This window comes from Pezoporus flaviventris, unplaced genomic scaffold, assembly GCF_033815535.1.
Source record: "Pezoporus flaviventris isolate CSIRO_AGI_PZ_B2104156 unplaced genomic scaffold, CSIRO_AGI_Pfla_v1 ptg000001l, whole genome shotgun sequence".
Classification (NCBI taxonomy): domain Eukaryota; kingdom Metazoa; phylum Chordata; class Aves; order Psittaciformes; family Psittacidae; genus Pezoporus; species Pezoporus flaviventris.
Genome location: NW_026892549.1, coordinates 21,583,281 through 21,598,619, shown reverse-complemented (window position 1 = coordinate 21,598,619; position 15,339 = coordinate 21,583,281). Strand labels below are relative to the sequence as shown.

Sequence of the window (15,339 nt, the reverse complement as noted above, 5' to 3'; positions counted from 1 at the left end):
TGGATGAAAGTTGATGCTTCCCTTGACTCCTGTCGCTCCTCTATTTGTAATGACAAGACAAGTAGAACAGGACTCATTTTTCAAAACAACAGGTGTGAGCAGTGTCTTCTCCAGAGCCTGGAGTAATTTGGGTAGTGCTCAGCTACAGCAGGACCAACCACTGCACTGATAGCACACCTAGGTGAAGCTGTGTGGATGAAATCTTCCCGAGTCCCTCACAAACTCTTTGTCTCCTTTTTACCTTGACTTTCATGAGATTTTTGCCTCATCTCTGCCCTGCATTGCTTTTTTAGCCCCAGCCCTTTTGCTTTCCCTCTGCTTCCTTGCAGCCACTCAGCTCCCTTAGCCATCTCTCTGACTTTTTCCTCTTCTCCTTCTGCCATTCTCAGATGCTTATTTTTATTGTTAAGCTTTGGGTTTTTTAAATTTCATTGACCCCAGTGATGTCAGGTCAGATTGTCTGTCAGCAAAACATCAGGTTGCCAGAAAATGAAGGACAACTCACAGGAGAGACAAGGAGAAAATAATAATAAAAACAAAAATTAAGAAATCCCCCAAGGAGCTGAGACGCTTTCCTGGAGAGGATGCAGAATTGCTCAAGGGTCTATCTCCAAAAATACTGCTGGCCTAGAAGGTAGAAGGATTCAGACACATGGTAACAGAGATAGGAACAACTTCAGTGGGAGTGGGGCATTATGTACAGAGGGTACATCTGCCTAAACACATGAATTATGCACAGACAGCTTGGAGGTTAAGATGGAAACGGCTTTGATTTGTGCTTTTGAAAGGGCCCTCCAGCATAAGGTTGAAGGAGAACATGCTCTTTAGGGGACCACATGGATAAGGAGTGGAATGGGAGGACATACATGGACCTCTGCTCAGGACTGCAAGATGCTGGCATGAGCAACTCTTAACCTATCCTTTTCACCACACTTTCCCTGAGCATCCTCACTTGCCTTTGGGCATATTCCCAGGTGAGATGCTCCTTTGACCTCCCTCAATCCCAAATTAGCACACCCTTCCTAATAGAAAGACATGGGGCAGACAGCCTCCTTCGGCACCAGAGAGAGATGTGAGGTCTGAAAGTGTTCTGCCTTCATTGCTGCCTTCCCCCTGAGAAAGGATGCCCTGCCTGCAAATCCTAAATTAGGGGGGACAGACCCCAGGCAGTGCCAGGGAAGGAGATTTGCTCAGTGGGAGCCTGCCAAAGAGGAAGAGCATGTGAACCGGGGTCTCTTACCACCCAGCCACATGTTAGGGCATTGTAAAGTGCTGTACTGTGAAGCGGCAGGATAGCTATTAACTGAAAGCTTCACAGTGAAACTGTGAATAAAATCTAGTTCTATTGAACCTTTAAGAAGTCCTTATGGATCATTTAAGAGCAATGATGAGCTCTGGCATGAGCTGTTGGCATAGGTGGGGGTTGTGCCGCACAGGGAGCAGCTGAGAAGGTCTGTGACACATACTGCTCTGAAGAACATCCCTACTCTCCATAAACAGGGCCCATAACTCAAAACTTCCCAGGAATCAAATGCCTTGTGGCTGAATCATGCTGTGTTTGGCTTTCCTGCATGTGACCTTGTCTGGGAAACCTTGATGGTATGTGTCATTCTCCTTGAGATGGAATAAACTCTGCAAATTTACCAGGAATGAGCAGATGGCGTGGTTGGTAAAGCCAGGAGAGGATACTACAGCTAGTAGGGGTCTTCGGCCTCACAGGCTACATTTTTTCTCTCTCTGAAAGCCACCAGAAGACCTTTCCAGATAAAAATGTTTCACACATCAGCACCACCAGTCATTTGCTTGCAATTTACTCTGTAACTGTACTTCAATTCCTCTTTCACAATCACCCCTCCTTTACGGCACACCGGGACTGCCATAAGCCACAAAGCAGGGAGGCAGTCACTAGAGCTAGGGCCAGTGGGGCCCCAGGCAAAATAATGGGCCACCCTTCCTTGCATCCTAAAAAGAACAGCTGGAGGGTGGGGAGAAGGCGGCTTTTCGATTAAATCACAGCTCAGCGGGCGCTGCGAGGCAAGCCCTGAGACGGGGAAGGACAACACTGCACACAGCTGGTTTCACCAGCTCTTGGGTTTGGCTTGGAGGAGGGTTGGGGTGCTTTAGCAGCAACCCAGTACATGAGCAATAAAGATTTACCTCCAGCTCCTTCCTAACCCTGAATGCATATCCTGGTGTCCCCAGCACGGCCATGGGTACCGCCCTGTGTCACCACATCCCTCCCTCCCACATGCTCTCCCCCTCCTTCCCTTGTTCCTTTTAATTAGCAACTTTTTCTTTGTTCCCTTTAATTACACGGGGTGGGGGCAGGAGAGGGGAGGGGGAGGCTGCTGTCAGCCAGATGAGTTATTATCGCCACACACAAGATCAAAGGCTGGGAGCTCTCTTCTAGTCCTTAATTTGGGCAGCGTCTTTGGGCAAAAGAGTCTTTTCTTTGTGGTTTTTCCATGGATGGTGGTTGGGATGGGGAGGCATATGCTGGGCTGGGGGGGAGGGCTGTAGCCCAGGAGGGCGAGCTGCCAGCAGGACTTTGGCTCCTCTCCTTTCAAGAGGAATTTAGGTGGTGCCTGAACTCCACATGTGGGCATCTCGGGCAGGTTTCCTAATGCCCATGCATAAAACTTGATGGTCCAGATACCTTGGGGAGGAGAAGATGGCCAGTTTTTATGTGGATGGGGCATGCAGCTCTGCCAGAACTTTAATGTAGTGAGAACACTAATTATGGGAAAACAGAGGTGAATGTGGGAAAATAAACCGCACAGGGATTTAAGGAATAATGGCTTTAGCTAAAGGTAGGAGCAAAGGTCCATGCTGTAACATCTATTTTTACACGCATATTTTTCAAGCATGAGTGGGATCCTCTAATGAACAATGTGTCTTTTCGGGGGGGGGGGGGGGGGGGGGGGGGGGAGTGAAATATATTCTGGGGTGCCAAAGCTTCAGAGAAACTTGGCCTTAATTTATTTTTTAATTTGGATCTAGCATAACAGTATTAGGGGACGCTTCCTCACCTTGAGCTCAGCAAGACAATGCACCGCACCTCGCACTAGGTATCTGCACCTTGGGGAGTCTCCGTAATCAGGTCTTTTTGGGTCCACGGGACTGTAACAGGGTGATGTTATATTTTTACCAAGGTTTACCCTCTTACTAAACATGCTTTAGAGCCTCTCTGTCTCACATGCCATACGATAATTTCTGTCCTTATCAAACCTGCTTATCTGTAGCATGTCCTGAATAGCTTACATACCATTTTAATAACTTTTTGGTGCCTTTTCTTTTTTTTTTTTGGGAACTAGTTCATAATTACATGCTGGAAAAGAGAGACTCAATGCTTTAACCATACAATATTGCCTTGAAATATGGAAAGTTACAATAAACCCAAACTGGGCCTGTTATGAAAACATACCTCCTGACCAGCTCAGATCTAATGGTAGCTAAAATTAAAGAAAATGAACAAACTCATAATCTAAAGATTAAGATCTGTGTAATGCTGGAGTGTTGTCTTATAACTGGGTATGAGAAGGCAGAGGGCTGTTAATTAACTTTCTATTGACGAAACAAAGCTCATCGAGAGAAACCTTGCTAATCTGTTTTGTGCTAATCAGCACGCATTATTAATTTGCTGGGAAAAAAAAAGTCATCCTCTTCCCACTTCAACGCAAGTTTAATAGGGCTGGAGTGAGGTTTCACATTACCCAGGCTTCATTCTTTTGATGACATATGTTGCAATGCATTTCCTAGTGCATTATGAAGCTTTGGCATAAATAATTTAAGCTGAACTCCAGTTGTTAAAACAAATGAGCTAAGTATCTTTGGTGATTAATTACCCTTCCTGCCTCCTCCTTTCCCTTCCTTTTGAAAGTGCAAGCACATGTGCCACAACCCAGCAAAATGTTTCGGACTCCTCCTGCGACTGAGGGCATCCCAAAATGTTTTACCTGGCACAGGGAAGATCAGGATGCTCAGGTTTGCTGCAAGTGCCTGTTCAGCCGCAGGGAAGCTGGGAGGTGTCAGCTATCAAATCCTGCTCGCGCTGAGTCAAAAAATAAAGGCTTTGGCAGATTTAATGCTCAATGAACTCCCATTTAACCAGTGGCTTTATGGGACTTAAGTTTTCACTGGGATAAGGTTCAGCTTAGAAAGCTGGGATAATCAGTAATAACCATGCTTTTTTGGTCCTTCTGGAAGGACAGTCCTCACACGGAACTCTTACCCTGCCTGCATCACACTCAAGCCTGAGTGCACCCAGCACCCACAGCTGAATCCTGCCTGCCCCCATATGAGGTTTTTTCCTCCTGTCATCTCACAGCAATTTGGGCAATGACATATCTCCTCTAAGGAAAGGAAATCTCCTTGAAGGTTTGCTTTCCTGTCCCCTCCTCATGCTTAGAAGAGGGCTTCATTTTACCCCTACAGCAAGCCTCCACTCACACACACCACCTGAGTCACAGCCCTAGGGTGGTACAGACCAGAGGTGCCCCTTTGCAAGTGGAAAGCAAGGCGAGGGGCTGCCATCTGCCCTCCTACTGTGCTTGGCCTGTCCTGGGATGCTTGTGATACCTAAGGACACGTGCCAGGAATAACCATTGCTTTGCTTTCCCCATATCTTCCCTTGCCCTTCTCCCTTTCCTCAGACCTGTCAGTTCCGATTAGGCATTGAGTAGTTCCAGGCACTCTCAGGCTGCCTACGTGCTCCTGGCACCACAGGGGGGTTGCTTTGGGGAGCACCGGCAGGCTGCTGCCTTCCCGCCTGCCCGGGGAGCCAGGCAGGGATGCATATCTGTGGGCACAGCTGTACTGGACAATAAGAGTCTTCTCCTCTACCCAGAGGAGCATGGAGAACTGTCATTAGAAAAGCTTTTGGCTTTCAGGGTGAGAGGACCAAACTGATGGCATATGGATTATGTCTCTTAAAAGAGCTGGACAGATGGAAAAACCTGGGCATTAGATAAACCCCATAGATATTTCACAACCAGTCATATAAAGTATTTCATTTAACAGCTCAAAACTATTTACAGCATCAGTTAATTTATTCTATGCTTTTCCTGCATCTTTTTTCCTTCCCTTTTCATTCCCTTCAGCCACTGAACTTCACAGTGCACCGGGCTGCTCTGCCTGAGGAGCACCTTAGCTCCTGCTGCCAAGCACCCACCTTAACTCAGTGGTCTCTGTAGCAACATCACAACCCATCACTGCAGAAAGGCAGGATGTCATGACAGCAGGGCTGGAAGGACAGACATCCAGGTGAGAGGAATACTAACTCCCTCAATTAAAAGGAAAATCCGAATTATATGAAGGCAGTGATCGCAGAAATAGAGAAGGCCCTGAGCAATACCGGGGAGTGACTTCCACATCCACTTCTCTTGCAGGATCAGCAGCTCTATAAGAAAAAAATCAAGCTGCCACAAACACTGGTTTTTTTTTTCACTCACAGATGCTCTTCACCTTCCTAATGACAGCCCTATGGAGCAGCAATGGGCCCTCAGCGAAGCAAGAGAAGATGGACTATTGACCCAGGAAGAGGGGATGGGGCACTAGGGAAATGCATGCTGAGGCAGTCACAGCACCTGAACACAGGCTGGAGAGTGGAAATTCCCATCGGGAGAAAGCAAACATGATGGATGGCATTCCCATCACCCATCCCTGCAGTTCACCTCCAACTGTCTCTCTTCACTTATTTCTCTCACTCCTACCCTTTTTTCCAGGCGAGGAGAAGCACTGCCCGTTTCTATCCTAAGGCTTGTGCTTTGCCTCCAGGGAGGTGCATCTTCTCAGCTTGGAGATGCCCCTAAACCCAGCCTGCACAGAGGGTGAGGGGCTTGGGAAGGGGGGTCCTGCCACATTTCCCAGCTCCCACAAGGTGGCAGTTCTCCATAACTGTTTTATACGCTGTGATCCCGATCTCACAAACCCACCAGCAGCAGCCATGGATTGACAGCTCTGCCAAGAGAGGACCCAAGCCCCAGCAAGATCAAAAATGAGATGGGTCTCCTGCCCATGTAAACTGCGATTCTGCAAAATGAGTATGTCCATACAAAGAAAAAAAAGCAGCGCAAAAAATCTAGGACAAGGCATGGCCAAATCATACTCCTTGCATGTCCTGGGTGATTGCAGAGTTCAGAGCAGACACGTGGCAAAGCAGGAGGATGCTGGAGAGGTAGAAACCCAGGAGGGAGCCGAGAAGTAGTTCAACAAGGTTCAGAAGGTGGGGAGGAGATTTAGAGATTATGCCAGATCAAAAGGATAATTATTTTTGTTACATTTCCCTATCTGCATCACTCTACCGGTTATGCGAGAAGCCAAGCGGCTGGGCTGATTTTCTAGTTTCCAAGCAAGCTTGGTGTAAAGAACATGTTACTAAAGCCTTGGCAACAAATGCCAATCTTTCATCAGACCTGCTTGCTGTGTATTCAGGAGCAGGAGAGGCAAACCCGGTGAGACCTGGGGATTTAGTTTGCAAGACCTGGAGATTTAGTCTGTAAATGCTTCCCCTGACACCCACGGGCTCAGTGCCTCCCAAGGTGTCAAGAAGCATCGGCACAGAGCAGATTTCCCCACAAATGAAGCAGCTCTCTGGCCAGTTTGACATCTTGATTTGGTAATTATTGGCTTCCCACTTGAACTATCTTAGGAAAAGTCACTCATCCTATATAAAGCACCTCTAGCCAGCAAAGAGATGAGTCCCAGCACAAGCTAACGCCCTTACTCACATGTGGTCACCAAATCCCCAGCTGAAGCGAGGGTGAGGAGTAGAGACAGGATTTGCCTCCCCGCTCTGCCTGAAAGCCTGCGGTAGATGGCCCAGATAAGTTTCTGGTTGCCCTTCCCTCCTGGGAGGCTGCTCCCAAAGCAGCTGCTGCAAAATCCTGCCCCTTGCAGCCCTTTTGCACTGGGCAAGCAGCAGCTTGCCCAGGAGTCCCAGTCTCCATCAAAGCAGACCTGAAGGGAGGTTTAAGGATTGGGATGGATAGGGTTGAAAAGCAGAGGGACACCCATGGTGTTGCCAGTTCTGATCTAAATTCCTTGATCTGCAGTTCTTGTGCAGAGCTGGCTGCAGCCAGAGAAGCCCGAAGTGGCTGGAAGTATTTATGAGGGAGCACGTCTGTCCCAAAAGAGGGAGGGGGAAAGCTGTGTGCACAAAGCAGCAGCCTCCCAAGCCTTGAGCAAACATCTTTCTGCTCTCCATGTCCCACGAATAGCCTCCCTGCCCACAGAGCCACAGGGAGGAGATCCTACTGAAGCAACCCATCACATGTTCCAGTGGTACAAAGCCTGCTGACAGCTGAAAAACTGTCTGGGCATCAGGGACAAAGGCACCTCTCTTCCAGACTTGCCAATTAGAGAGCTGCGCAAGCAGAGGACAAGCACCCAGCCCTTCCGACGCTCTTCTCCCCCTACTAACTGGGGAGGAAGCACTATCACAGCACCGCCTGCTGGCAGCAAGCAGGCTGGCAGAGCGCCTTGTCATCTGCACCAGGCACTTTGAAGTGCCATTGTCAGCTAAGAAACCTCCTCCAGGAAGGCGATTTCCCAATACCCAGGCACAGATCCTCCCACCAGAAGTGGTGATAGGTATCAGAGTACCTCAGAGGACGTTGGCCAGAGCTCCCACTTCTTTAGCACCTGGCAAGCTGTGGGTGAATCTGGTGCTCAGTAGGGATGAGCATCAACGTGTAGAAGTGCAGAAGCTCTCCTGACATGCAGCTGGCTATCCACTCTTCCGCTAGCTGTCAGTGCTGCCACTGGCTCCATGTCAATGCTGCAAAGCTGGTCTCAAAGAACCCTTGGCCACCAGGACCCTTCCCTTCCCTGGTTTAGGAGACCTCCCCAGGTCCATCCCCAGAGGATACACATGGACGTGCTCATAACTTGAACAAAGCTCTCTCTTGCCGAGGCTGGCAATGTGACCACAGGCCTTGACTGTCCCCTCAACAGCTTTTGGGGCTCCCCATCCCTCTCCTGCCACTGTCGGAGCCAGCTGTCTGCTCTCAACTCTGTATCAATACCACGCTTAATTTACAGGGCAATAAAAGTTAATTAATGCTGTAGTTACAAACCCATTACAATGTAATTATTGTTTAATTGGATTATAAGTTATGCAATTTCCGACAAAGTGCTTATTGCTTATGTAGTAAAACAGAAGATATTTACAAAGTGATTAATTGCTATAGTGCTAAGCAGCCAGCACGGTGTAGAGATGGGGACAGGGGCTGCCCGCCTCTCCCTGCACCAGGCCAGAGTAACAGTAGGAACCAGCTCCATCTTGGTGCTGCAAGCAGCTCAGCCTACTTCTCTCAAACCAGTGCTGGGACATGGGACTCTTCCCAGCCCCTGGGAAGACAACACGTAGACCCCACTGGGTTCAGCAGAGTCAGGATTTCTCCCTGGCTCTGCACATCTGTCATAACCTCATGAAGTCCTTTTTTGCCCCTGACTCTTAATTTCCTAACTGCATTTCCTTGGCCTTTGCTAGGTACCTCTCCACAAGCTGACCATGGAAGAGCATCATCTATTGCTGCAGCCCACGACACAGCTACCCGAATCTGCTTGCACGGAGAAATACTAGCAGGCCTCTAAAGACAGACACTTTGCTCTCCCACTTTCCCCTTCCCTGCAAAAGGGAATAGAAGGAAATGGCTCCCAAGCAGCAGAGTATCAAGGCAGGAGGCTGTTCACCCCATTGCCCTTTCACGTCGGATGAGCCTCATCAGCTGTTATACATGTGTCTCACCTCGTCTCCCCTGCACCCAGAGAGCTTTGGGAATGAAAAGGGCAGCTGCCACAGATAAGCACCTGGGGCTACAGATGACTTCAGCACAGAGATGGAGTCCAAGCCCTATCAGAGGAGGATTTAATTTGCCTTTGATAAGGCTGCTGGGCTTTGGTGTGCAGGAGCAGGCACCCACGTGACAGAGCTAGACTCACTGGGCATCCCTGAAAGCAAAAGGGACTGGGCATATAGATATCCATCAGTCCAAAACAGGCCTAATTCTGCCCCAGAGGACCTGGTGCACACTGCTTATGAGCATCAAGAACCCAGACAAGCTGTGGGTAAGCATGTTCGCAGCCAAGAAGGTCCTGGGACAGGCAGGACCCTTATGCAGGCAGCTGACATTTGTGACTTAGTGCTCTTGAGAGCAGCAAATTAAAAAAAAAAAAAGAGGTTTTTATGATTAATATTGCTGGGATAATTACTGTTATTACTACTATTATTACTGTTTGGATATGGGCTTGTCATGGCTCATTTGGGGAGGAAAAAGTCAGAGCCTGCTCATGGGAAAAAGGGCAAAACACGCTAAAGGCCATTCATTGCATGACTCAGGGCCAAATAACCCTCTCTTTTTTCAGTAATGAAAGATCATTAGATACCTAATAGGCGTCCAGAGCCTTTTTGGCTTCTCCTCTCCCCTCCCTGAAATACCCTGCTCCACACACAGCCTATCTGACCCACGGAGCAAGGCTCCATCCTGCTCCCGAGGCTCCTACAGTAAAGGAAACTGCTATAAAAATGCAACAGAGCACTTTTCCAGCAGAAAATGCAGCTGCTTTGAATTCCCAGCAATTAAAAGTTTGACTGGAGGGGCGGAAGGGAGCCATTTGAATTTCTCTCACGCTTGCTTTGTTTACTTTTATGAGCGCTTTTTAACATTTTTAGGCTGTTGCATTGTTATCTAAAGAAGCTGCCTCTCTGACTTCTTGTTTTATGGGAAATTCACAGCTTTCTACACCTAAGTTTAAAAATAATAATCAACTTACAACCAGCAAATGGTCTGAATATTCGACACAATGCAACCGATCCAGCTGCATGTATCAAACTGTATGAAGCCCTCAAAAGTAGACATCTTTGCAGCTGCTTTCATGTGGCAGCTCCTCCACTGCTTGAATTATCTTTTTGTGACATTTCCAGCACTTAAAGAGCAGCAGGGGGATTTAGTATGTTGCTTTTGTGAATGGTATTTAAAGCTTCTTTTCATAACCCTGACCTGGTTTACCCTTTAACGTAACAAATCAATCTTCCCTTAAATTGTTTAGTTTCTAGTCAAACACAGGGAGTCTCAGTGATGTAAATATTATGTTTGCTCACTTTATAAGCCAGCACCCTCCATGGCTGCCTTTGCTTCTCTATAGAATTGATATAGGACCATCATACAGAGGAGGAGAGGGATGAAACCATTCAGCTCCCACCACCAATGGGATGCTTTCCTTGGGCAGTGGGTGCCAGGACCCCTATGCAGTGGCATTGCAAGGCTCAGTGCTGAGAAGAGATGGGAAAGGAGTCACACAAAATATACTGGTTTCTGCTAATCTCAGCCAAATGAAGCGCCTGTGTTCGGTTTGTAACATTTCCTGTGTCACCAGCTCCTGTTGCATTCTATTCTGCAGAGCCTCAGGCTCACCAGGTGAGGTTAAAGAGAACTCTCTTACCAAAACCAGCTTTTTGATATTTTTACTCCTTCCACAGGGCCAGACTACCTGGTTTGGGCATGACTACGTGAAGAAGAATTTTCTCCCCCGCTTTTCCAGCCCCAGTTTACAGGTCAGCCACCAAACCTGAGCTCAGAGAGCAGCAGCATTCCTATTATCCAGGAACATCTACTCATATTTAATCCTGCTAAGCTCCTGAACACGCCGACACCTTCTAGCAATGAGAGTTACAGATTAATTATAACAGAGATTAATTAGTAAATCAGGGAGTAGGAGGAGTAGGAGGAGGGAGAGGTAGCTTTGCAAGACAACCTGGTTACCTCTCCAACGCTTCAGCAAGCACTCAATGTGCTGCTGCAACTCTATTTTTGAGCGGGTTTCTAAACAAATCTTGTTCTGCCCCTGGACTCCCAGCCCATTTCCTTCCAGAGCCCAAAATAAAGGATGGGCGTGTGGATGCTTGCCTGTTGAAAACCTGATCCCAGGCATGTGTTCCCTGTTGTCCCCTGGGAGTTCATGGGATGTTTTAATAGGAAGCAAACTGAAGAGGAGAAAGCAGCAAGGCTTTCTGCAGGAGCCAAACCCAGAGCTATTATGGGTGTTTTATGAGCTTTGTTCTTATCATTTTCTGTCTGGAGAAACACAGCTGACAGGCCAGCTCGGCTCGTTGCCCTGCGCCACCCCCCCTTCTCTGGGATAAAGCTTCTCCCTTCCCAGGCGGCCAGGCTGGAGAAAGCCATGTGCCAGCCTCAACATGAAGCTCTTCATTCAGTGCCGTTACCTCCTGGGATGCCTGAACCCATCCCTGGAACGTCCCCCATCACCCAGGGTCACCCATCACCTGGGCTGGATCAACAGTGGCTGTGTGCAGGGAGTAAATTCTGCTCAATAGACAAACAGAGCTTATTGTCCAAATTCTGTTTGCTTTAATAAGATAATGAAAAGCTGGGTTTGTGCCAGGGAACAAAGGAAAATGCCACACTGCCACCTTGCCCAAGCACTCATCTCCCTGATTTTCCAGAGGCTGTCCTTTCAGCATGGCAGTTGCCCTCCTTGGGAGGTAATCTTGCAGCCCTGGTGGAGGCAGGCACCTACAAAACACAATGTTACAAAGCCCAGGTCTGCAATAATCACATTATGGACATCTTGCTGTGGAACAAGCCGCTGACTGGCTCAGTTTTAGGTTTGAACACCAATTTAGCATCACCAGCCCAAGCAGAAGTTACGTTCAAAACTCAGAATATCTCATTGCATCACTCAGATAATGTATTTCCTATCAAAGGAAGAGCAAGGAAACCTGAAGAGCAGCATTGACCTACAAGAGGGTGGCCCTTAAGCCACCACCTGGAAACATTACTCCCAAACGCAAGCCCCTGCCCCAAAGCTAAGATGAAAGTAGATGAAAGAAAATGCTGCTTTGCAATAAAAGCATTAGGGAAAATGTCAGGAGAAGTAGGTGGTATGAGAACTGCTGCAAAGGGTGTCCAGAGATCAGGCTGCGGAAGATGTGGGACATAGGGCTAAGTCAGCAGTAAGAACAGTGTGTTCTCCAACTGGTAATTGGCATTATGGCCAGTCCTGTACTAAAGTTATCAGACTCTCATTTTTTTTTCCTTCAGAGCCTTTTTAAGGTAAAAAAAAAAAAAAGAGAGGGAAAAGGTGGGGTGGAAGCAGAAAAATAACTTTTTCACCCCAAAATAAATGTTGGGGGGTTTTGGCAAAGAGTAAATACGGAATACTGAAGTGTTTGTCATCATTAGGTTAGACAGACTGCCAAGATGTAATAACATTAAAGCTGAAGGCATTGTGGGTAATAGCATGCAAATTGCTACAAAAGCATTGGAAAGTAAGGCCGTTGTCTGAGCAATGTGAAAAGGACACTGTCAAGTACTTTATTTCAATGTAATTTTTGTACCCTCCTTTTTGTGATACTACTGTAGAAGTCAGCACATAAAGCACCTTAGTCTGCTGATCCACCCTGGGCTGTAGTCCCATACAAGTTATTGCATCCTTGTGTGGGTACAAGCATCAACTATGACTTCAGCAAAGCTCTGGGGACAGTCTGAGAGCAAGCTGGGGCTGCTTTGCAATCACCTACTCCTCCAAGTTCTCCTATTGGTTTCTCTCTGGCCCCTGTGATGCTGAGGAACATTTAGGAGGATAGCCAAAGCATGAAAGAGCTGGTATGAAAGGTAAATCCTGGCTAGCAGAGCTTCATTAGGAGCAATGACAGTAAATCTGCAGAGCAGTAACAAAAAACTGGGTAAAGCTGGGTGGTCATCATTTGTCTGCAGCCCAAATGGTACGTCCAACATCAGGCTTGGCTATCAGACCTCAGAAACTGCTCGACTCTTGGTCTTCCCCTCTCTTAAGATCTCCGCTAATTTTTCTGTCTGCTAAGATAAGAAGGCCTAGCCTCTATACTCATACCCTTGACCCAAAGAAAAAAAGAACAAAATCTAATCTGAGTGCTATCCCAGACACTTGAGTGACCTGGGAACACCTTCTGCTAAGTTCAAGGGTCTCTCCATCAAGGATGCAGCAGCAGCTAACTTTTTCTTATTTTTTTTTAATGCAGTTATGTACAGTTTCTGAATTGGAGTCCTGTGAACTATTTATAATTTTCTACAGTAGCACTTGGATATTAAAAAGAATAGGCAGTAGCCTAGATAGTGAACAAACCACATGCATCAGTGAAAGACTTCTCCAAAACAGTTTGGGTAGGCAATGCATAGAAAGGCAGCAAGGAGAAAGATATGCTGTTATTTCCTTTTCTACAGCTGAGGAGCAGAGTGATGAATTTGCATGCTCCAAGTTCATGATGCACAGAGATTAGAGGGTTTATCTATCCAATCCCAAACCTGTGTTTTACAGGCAAGGCCAGGTTTTAGGGCTAAGAATGCGAGGGCAGAGTTCAGCCATGACTTCGGGGGAACATACAGAAAGGAACAGATGTCTTCACAGATTTTCTCAGTTCATTCAGTAGTAGATGAACACTTTGATACAAACCCCATGTGTTTCAGGAGCTACCCCTTTTCTCTGTGCCCATATGCTATTTGTATGGTAATCAATCACAGTCTGAGCTGCAAGATCTAATGGTTTTTCTGTGTTTGAATGTCTGAAAGACTATATATATATATATATATATATATATTCAGGAGTAGAGATCACTGAGATCTTCAGGAACAGCATCTTTACAACAACATGACATTATTTTATCCAGAAAGACTTTGCAGTTATACAGCTGTGAACAAAAACCTCTTGCAAAAAACAATGATGTGACAGTGTTAGGGGAATCTTATTTGTTGTAGGTTTTTTCCTCCATCTCCTTCTGTCTGACAAACATTCTCAGAGGGAGCCAAACTACTATCGATCTTCATCTTTGTGACCTTGATTTTCTAATTCTTAACTATGTGGGCTTAACCTTGCATGAACAGTGACTTCTGCAACATTAAATAACAGCTAAAATCTGTGTTGTACCAGCAGATGCTGTGAATTTGTGTTTTGAGGTGCTGCCTTCTTTTTCTTTCCTTTTTTTTTTTTTTTTTAAGCAATTAGAATCAAGAGGAGGCTCCTTGACAGATGAAAAGAAGATGATCCTAACCAACTTGACAGTGCCATTTTAATAGAACCTCCCTTGGAATTGTTAATAAGATGTCTGGAGCTCTCTTGAGCAATTGGTATGCCAGGACTGAAAACACTCATGGAGAAGGAAGACTCTTGTATGCACCAAGAGTCCTTTGTATACAAACTTTTTTGATGGGAAGTTAGAGAAAAGGAAGGGTACGGAGTGCTGTCTGGTACTCCCAGCATCAAGAGGAGAAATGTCTCAGTGCTTTGAGAGTGTAGGTGCTGGAGGAGATCCCATGATGTCCTTGCCTCTCTGGCATCAGCCAGAAGCAGGCATCAAGGTCTGCCATATAAGCTGCTTCACAGGGACAATTTAGAGGGAAGGAGATTAAGACAGACCTCTTCCCCTGCTTCAAGCAAAATAATGCATACCCTTTTTTCAGCAGCACAATGACTGTTCCTCTTCCCCTCCATTTTTCTGGTAGAGAGAAGCCTGGTCACCCTGCTGGAGACTGAACATGAGAGGGTATCACATGGCAGGAGGGGTCTCTGCTGGAGGTCACCTGCCTCCCTTACTGCTCTGTGCTTCAGCAAAGGGTTTGTGACTTCAGCTTCAAAGCATGCCTTTAAACTCCCTGTAACAGGAGACTCATTTTTCATCCTGAATGAGATAAAATTCCCACTGTTACCTCATTTACATCTCAATACTGGTATGTTATACATGGCTATTATTTATATATGTGTAAGACATCCATTTCTTTTTCTGTGGGATACAGTAAGAAGAAAAATACCCATCTTTCAGTTCACCTTTTCTAGATTGTTTCTTCTTTTTTTTTTCTTTTTTTTTCCCCTTTGCTCAAATTTGACTGTTGCTGAGAATTTGCAAATAAATAAAGGAGTGAAGAGCCCCATAAAAGCTGATTGTTTCCCCTACCTGTGAAGATTGTCTTTGTGAAGAAGATTAAAAATCCTTCTGTGCTGCAGAAGACAAAGGTATCCCTGGGTGAGAATAAGACATAAAAGAGGCTACTACATACATCTCTTGGCTGTGTGGACTACTAATTCACACTGTTGTCATCCTTCCTTGTCCGTCTTTACTCTTTTTTCCCTATTATCATTAAAGGAAAAGTTACCTCTACAGTTCCTGAAGGTAACATTGGAAGCAACAGTTGAAACGTGAGCAAGAATACCTGCTTTCCTAGTCAGAAGCAGGGAGACAGGCTCTGTGGGACCATCAATAAAGAAAACACATCTGCTCACAGCTGGGATGTAAAGCAGCAGGTAAGGATGCACATGCTCATCTCACTCTATGGCCTAACTTGATAG

General features: G+C 46.5%; 1 long non-coding RNA gene across 1 annotated transcript; it reads left to right on the top strand.

The window, feature by feature from the left end:
- The first annotated feature begins 5,210 nt into the window (after positions 1-5,210).
- On the top strand, positions 5,211-5,666 carry LOC133264909 (uncharacterized). The gene is made up of 2 exons (XR_009741799.1): positions 5,211-5,262; positions 5,453-5,666. It is a non-coding gene; the product is annotated as an uncharacterized LOC133264909 (long non-coding RNA).
- The last annotated feature ends 9,673 nt before the right edge of the window (positions 5,667-15,339 follow it).